The sequence below is a fragment of the Rhipicephalus sanguineus genome, chromosome 3, assembly GCF_013339695.2.
Source record: "Rhipicephalus sanguineus isolate Rsan-2018 chromosome 3, BIME_Rsan_1.4, whole genome shotgun sequence".
Taxonomy (NCBI): Eukaryota; Metazoa; Arthropoda; class Arachnida; order Ixodida; family Ixodidae; genus Rhipicephalus; species Rhipicephalus sanguineus.
The window spans coordinates 132,119,429-132,126,965 of record NC_051178.1 but is presented as its reverse complement, the minus strand read 5'-3'; positions in this window follow the sequence as shown (position 1 = coordinate 132,126,965).

Sequence of the window (7,537 nt, the reverse complement as noted above, 5' to 3'; positions counted from 1 at the left end):
GGCGGCGAATCATCGCGCGAGGCGACGCAGCCGCAGTGGACCTTGAACTACGAATGACATCAGTCACTTATTTCGACGTCATCTTCACGGTCGCAGCTGCTGCCTGAAATAGCCGTAAAGATATCGCGACAACTTCGTGATAAAACGATTGGCTGCGTCGTTTACGATTCTTTGCCATGCAGGGAGCAGGTTTCTTTTCCACGGATTTGCACACAGGATGTAGGAGATCTTTCTCGGAACGCATGTCGGGCGCTGGATACGCCGCGCACCAACGAAAAGGCATCTTCGCTATTCTTCTACGACGAAACGTTTTGTTCGAACGCAGATGCGAGTAATGTGCGCGCTTGTGTGTGTGTGTGCGTGTGTGTGTGTGTGTGTGTGCGTGTGTGTGTGTGTGTGCGTGTGTGTGTGTGCGTGTGTGTGTGTGCGTGTGTGTGTGTGCGTGTGTGTGTGTGTGTGTGTGTGTGTGCGCGCGTGTGTGTGTGTGCGTGTGCGCGCGCGCGCGTGTGATTGCTTTTTTCTATTTCTTTATTTCTTTATTCAAGCATGACCCTGCATTGCCCTTGGCCGTTGAAGCAGGGAGGGGGGGATCACAACATATATGCATGCAAACATATCTTCATTTCGACAGCATACTTGCTCTTCAGGCAGCTTGTTCCATTCCGTTACACACTTCGAAAAAAAAAAAAGGAATTTGTGAACATGCAAATGTTACCATTTTTTGCTAGGTTTGATGGAGTATCGCAACTGTCGATCAACCCAGCCAGAGGTGGTACACTAGATCGTCACGGCGTTCTCAATGCTGTCACGTGACTACCTTCCGTGTCATGTGCACCTCGTGGGAAACAAGCCTCTGATGGTAAAATTAACGACAGTGGAGTTTTCAAAGCACATGTAAATTATCTAACTTCACTCATTTTGTGACATTAGTGTCTCTTTAAAGATGTTCTTGAGATTGTTTAGTGCGCAAGCGACGTGGCACGGACTTCGAAATAGTCGACGGATGCCGCACGGCAATCTCGAAGGCTGTCGACTCTCGGCTCACCCACATTCCAGCGGTGCTACAGCAGTGCCGCTGCCGCGATGTGTGCGTGCCTCGGCAGGTGCGGCCGGCTCGAGAGAGTAGTCTTTGTATGTACCTTTCGCAACTCGGGAGTGGCGCATGAGCGCGACCCTTCGGGCCCATTCGGCGGCGAAGAGAATAAAGCTGGCGCGCCGGCCTTTGTGTATCGCGGTGGACGACCCCATTGAAAGGAAGGAAGGAAACACGAGATGCGTATATGCGAGCATAATGACGCGGGAAAGTTACGTTATCGGGCCGACAGTGTGACGCAACCGTACAGCAGCACTGCACTTGGTGAGCTCAGGGAAAGTTTGTGCTGTGTATGAGTTTGCCTGGGTGTGTGTGTGTGTGGGGGGGGGGGGGGGGTGCTACGGTTCAAGGAGGGCAACCTGTTTAGTGTGATGACACAATGAAATGTTCCGTGATAACCACTGAAAGCACTGGTGTGGTATGTAGACATAGATTCAAATAATAAATACCTGATTTATTTAAAAAATACCGCGGTTTTCATATTTCTTCTACGCTTTATGAATGTGCTTTTGCGTGCTTGTTTATATGAACTGTACCCTTCCTGCTGCAATGCATTATGGCGAAGGAGGTACTAAATGAATGAATAAATAAATAAATAAATAAATAAATAAATAAATAAATAAATAAATAAATAAATAAATAGAACAATAATCAATATGACTATCAAGCGCGCCATAGTGAGGGACTTGGACTTATTTTAACTAACTAGAATTATTTAACGTGCACACGAATCTAAGTACACGGGTACCCCGGCGATTCCGCCTCCCATTGAAGTGTAGCCACCGTGGGAGGGAATCGAACCCGTGTACTCGAGCTTAGCGGTTTAGCTGCAGTCCCGCTAAGCATGGCGGCGAGTTGATTTATTAATTAGTTTATTGATGTCTACGTAGCAGTGTTTCGCCTGTCTGGCCCATAAAAAAAAGTATTCAGACGAAGTCATGCGACTCATGTGTCCTTGTACCCACGAGAAGGGAACGGATGGAGATGCCCACGAGAAAGGCTCGTGTTCGCTTCCTTCTTTCCTGCTTCGCTCTAATGGCTCGTGCATTGCATTATTGTAACGCTGTTTTCGTTTCCAGAATCAGTACACTTTGTAATATTCCTTCATGCCAGACGTTCTTCCTTCCATCGTATCTAAAGCACATCTATAGCATCGCAAATAAATACAAAACAGTGTAAGTGCATCTACATCCGGGCCGGGAGGAAAGACCGATGAGTAAAACGTGACGCGCTGCCCGCAAGCTCTCTCATCTTTTACGTGGCCATACCAGGACACCATTGTTTCCCCCCCCCCTCTCTCTCTCTCTGTCTGTCTCTTCCGTGCGACGAAGATTATCAAGCTTTTTATTCGTTCCTTTGTTTATTAGTCCTTATTTTATACACCCTAAGATATTCACATGCATAAGGATGCTATGTTGCGCCATTGGTAAGGCTTTTGCCCTTGCGGCAATAAAAAAAAAAACATTATTTACGCCCAACGGCGAATTCCGCCGGCATATTCGATGAGAAAGGTGTCATTAAAAACTTTGCAATAATTCTGACGATCGGGTGTGTGCAATATACTCGAGTGCAAAGAGAGCCTGCTCGTGGTGCTACATCTTCGAGCCCAGGTATAGTAGAATGCACTTGGTACTTCCCTCCCCCTACCCTTCCCCCATGCAGGGTAGCAAACTGGGTGCAACCTGGGTAATATTCTTGTCTTTCCTTTGCCTTCTCTCTCTCTTCCTTTCTCCCTCTCTCATGGACTTGACGCTACCGTGTGTGCGTCGTCGACAAAAGTGTTGCCTGTTTGGATGAGTTGCTACATAGTTACACCTAAAAAATGCGGGAAGTTTGCACTGTGTTGCGCAAATTTGGCACAACTAAGCCTGGTTGATCCTCAGCTCGTCGTGCTGTTGCACGGGAAGTCACAACGCCGGCGGCGATTGGATCCAGCGTGCTTGGCCGAAGAAGCGGCAGCCAAGAGACGGCGGACGGCTGGAATCGGAATACGCGCAAAGCTTGCCACTCTGAATGTGTTGAAATCGCTGTCGCTGAGCCACGGTGTAAGAAACTGTAGCGGCGACGGCTCGGCGGCGGCTGCTCCTCGGCGCGGTGGCGGCTTGGCGGTTGCTATGGCAACGGTGCAACAGGGATTTTTTTTTGTTGTTGTTAACGGACGTCTTACTGCCAGCTTTCACAGCTTCGCTGTTCAAAATCCACAAAAACGTTGAAATGGAGAAAAAAGAACACATAGGCGATGTACTCGCAGGGTTGGCTCAGCGGTGGTGCCGAGTTTACCCTGCGCAATCGCGTGGGGTAGGAGGGTCCCTTGGGTGTTTTTGTGTGACATAGCGTATGTGAGACCGCGGGAGTGTGTATATGCGTCAGTGTATTAATTGCTGGATTGTTAACTGTAGGGGCTCTGCTGCAAGCACTTCTGAGCGAGTATGACTGTTGCAGAAAATTAAGTATTCCAACGCGAAAAAGAAAAAAAAAAGTCACGAAGAATCGTCATCCTACGGGCGCATTTCTCGCGCGGAAACTTACGCACGCTTTTTGTATATTATTACACATGGTTGTTCAGCTCGCTCTGCGGAACAACGAGATGGATTAGCTTGTCTTACGCGCCTGCTTGAACGTGTCACTCGGCTCTCTCTTTCTCCTTTAATATTCCTTTCTTTGTCTTTCTCGTTTATCGTTTTCCTTCTTTTTTCTTTTTGCACGAGGCCCAACGAAGCCAGAATTAAGCGAGGGGGCGCTCAACACAAAACCAACTCGAAAGCACTAAGCAGCATGGTGCTGCCCTTTCTCTTTCGCGGGTGGTCCTCCGTGCATTACCGCCTCCAGTTTTCTTTCACCGCTTCTTGTCTGCGCTCAAGCCCGTTTCGGCATACAGGGGTGCGCTTTGTCGCCTCTTTCTCCGTCCTGTCCTGTTTCTCAAATGTTTACAACGGCGTTATATATATAGCCGCGTGCGCTCGTCACAATGAACGAGCACTCCTTGACAATTTACTTCGTGCGAACCGTGCATGAGCAGGACTGCAGTCGTTATAAACGCTACCCGCACAAAGAAGCTCTGTTGTCTGTGTTTTTGTTTACACTTCGTGGGCGGGTGCGGCTGCCTGATCTATGCTGCCTGTAGAGCATGCGGAGGAGGCTGTTAACGGACGGTGTTCGTTTCAATCCACGGCTTGCCTAAGTGGCCTGGCGTCTGCGGCGTTGTGCCGCTCAGCACGAGATTGGTCACGTGTTCGAATCCATGCTATAGGTGGCCGCTTTTTATTCATGGTGGTGAAGCTCGCTGAAATCTCGCACGACGAGAGGGAGGGAAAAGTGAGTGAGAGGCAGGGGGGGTTGACCAAAAGAGATATACAGTTGGCTACCCTCTATTTGGAAATGGGAATGAACATACGAAACAATGAAAGACGAGAATGGTCTATGACGAAACTACAACGGCATTATGGCTGTGGCAATGTCCAAGTACTACACAAAAACATTATCAATGTACTACGACAGTTATGTCACGCTGCGAAGCCTTACCAAACCCAATAATTCCGGAATCATTTTCCGTATACAACGCCGTTGAAGTTGTCATGAAGCCCAGCGCAATGACTTAGTGGACGCTGCGCTACTGATAGCGAAGTCGTGGGTTCGATTCCCGGCAGCGCCCGCCGTATTTTAACGAAGGCAGTATACAATTAAAGGACACTCACCTACACTGGTCTGATTGCACGTTAAGAATACCTGGGTATTCGATATTGACCCAACACATTGTATTTTTGGAATGTCAAACTTCACGTTTTGCTTTCTTTTTTTTTTTCATAATGCTATTGTCGTTGTGGTTGTTTCCAGACGTCTATTGATAACTTCATCATCTCGTTCACTTTTATTTCATTTCGTGGAACTGCTGCTATACAGGACAGTCAATTATCGAAAATCATTTACTCACGCTTAACAGATATGCAGTAAATGCGCTAGTGGAACGCCAAACGCTCTTGTACGACCATGTGGTTCTATTACGATCGAGCGCTATAGTAACGCCTTACATACGCGTGGTTACCCTTTAATGCTCCGAATGGGGCAGAACGATGCTAATGATTATACATCACCCACTCACACCTGAACTCTGTCGGTTTGTTTGCGTCTTCCACGCGTATTTTTTTTATTAAATAATGGTAACAGCAGCCGCTAAGACGCTATAGTACGCACAGCATTGTGGTCTTAAGTTCGGAAAGGATTTGAGTACCTCGAACTACGAGCTCTCCGGATCCCACAGAGCGCTTAGAACAATATACATACCTATAATTCATAAGGTGCTACGGATACTTTCCCATAGGGTAACGCAATCGCTAACGTAACCGTGTACTTTTAGATGTATACAGTGACGAGTAAAATTACATTCCTCTCCACTTTTTTTTTTTTTTTTAAGAGAGCGAGAGAAAAGAGGTGGAAAGGATAACCACGGAAGTTAACCTGGTACTAGTGACGGTTTGCTACCGCGCAAAGGTGTCTTGTTAAAACTTTGCAATAATTGATGTTCCTGTTCATACGCAGGATGTACAGCTAAAAACAAGCTTTGAAAGCTTGTTGTTAGCTGTATACATCCTGCGTATGAACAGCAACAAACATAAAACCCGCCTCTCACAGATATTTTATCTATAGCGCGCGAATGACGCCACTATGGTTTGATATCTGTCACAGTGGGTCATTAAGGGTAACTGAGTGGATTCCAAGAGATGGCAAACGCGTGAGGGGGAGACAGAAAATTGGGTGGGTATAGATGAGATTAAGAACTTTGTAGGTATAACGTGGTAGCAGAAAGCACCGGACCGGGTTGATTGGCGGAACATGGGAGAGGCCTTTGCCCTGCAGTGGGTGTAGACAGGCTGATGATGATGATGATGACAGTGGGGCATCTTCAATGACTTCCAGAGAAAAAATGACGAAAAACGAACGAAATTACTGAAGTGCACGCGGAACGCTTCCGTGTAGGACCTTCGCTTCACCCTTCGTGATTACGTCACCAAAGTTCCGCCCCTTGGGCTGATATAACCAACCCTCTCGGGAGTAAGCGCACGACTCCATTCACGCTTTCTTCATAAAAATACCGGCGTTCGCGCACTTCTTAGCCGAATGCTCTCTCTGTGGCCTGGTGCTCTCCGAGAGGAGGACAGGTACAGCCGTCTACTCACCGATGTGGGCCACGCGAGGTGGAGAACAAAAAAGAAACAGCAACCGGGAAACAGGACAACGTCCCGCGCGCCGCGCACGAGATAACGGTGGCGGCGAGAGCGACGTTGTAGCGCAGAAATAAGGCACGCCGCGGCGAACCGGTTGCGTCTTTCTTCCAGCATGGCTGCTCGGAGTGGGGGAGTGGAGCGCTCCTTTGTGTCTCGCCGGTGCGCGGGGCTTCATTCTGTCGTTATAAACGCCGTAGCCGTGCACGCCAGCTTAGTGCACTATGCGTATACCGTGCCGATCTCTCTCGTTCGCAAAAAGTGTGTACACGTCTGTCACGGACGGTATAACAACCGAGTCGGCACCGAAAAGGCGGAAGACGCGGCGGCGGAGTTTGTGTAGTCTGGCTTCTCGTTTGCGAGCGTTAACTGGAGATTAAAGGGATGCGCTAGCACGTTTGTGACCTATATTCGTCATAACAGTTTGTTCGCTAAAACCTTTTGTAAAGGCAGGTGCCAACAAATACTAGAACGTCTGTGACCCATATTCGTAATAACAGTTTATACGCTAAAACTGTTCGTAAAGGCAGGTGCCAGCAAATCGCCATGTTAGTAGTGGGGTGTGTCCCGTCGGCAAGTCAGTGGCGAACGCCACCTGAGAATTTGACAGTGATGCAACGCAATGATAATAATAATAATAATAATAATAACTGCTGGGGTTTTACGTGCCGACACCACGACGTGATTATGAGGCCCGCCATAGCGGCGGGCTTCGGATGAATTTCGACCACGCGGGGTCTTTTAGCGTGCACTTAAACATAAGCATACGGGTGTCTTTGCACCTCGCCCCCCATCTAAATGCAGCCGCCATGTCCTGGAATCGAACCCGCATCCTTGAACTTGATGAATGCGTAGCAGTTCCTGCGACAGTGCAGCATAAAGATGACGCTACACCGCACAGACCCCTTTCAAGCTCTTACATTCTGTAGTCTTCTGTTGCATTTACTCATTTCCACAGCATAGTGTAGCTGCAGCTGGTGGAGACACTGACTAACCTCCCTGCTTTTTCCTCTCTTTCCCGCATCGATCCATGAAACGTAATGCACGGGACCAACGATATACGGGACATACAAAGATGATGACGATGATTACGCGCATTTAAACTAGGCAGCGCACCTAGGATTAAGGAAGTGAGTGGTGGTACTAACTCACGAACGAAATGCTATCCGCTAGAATGGAAGGATGCTGGTAGGAAGTAGGCTCACTTCGTGGCTCTTCCGTAGTG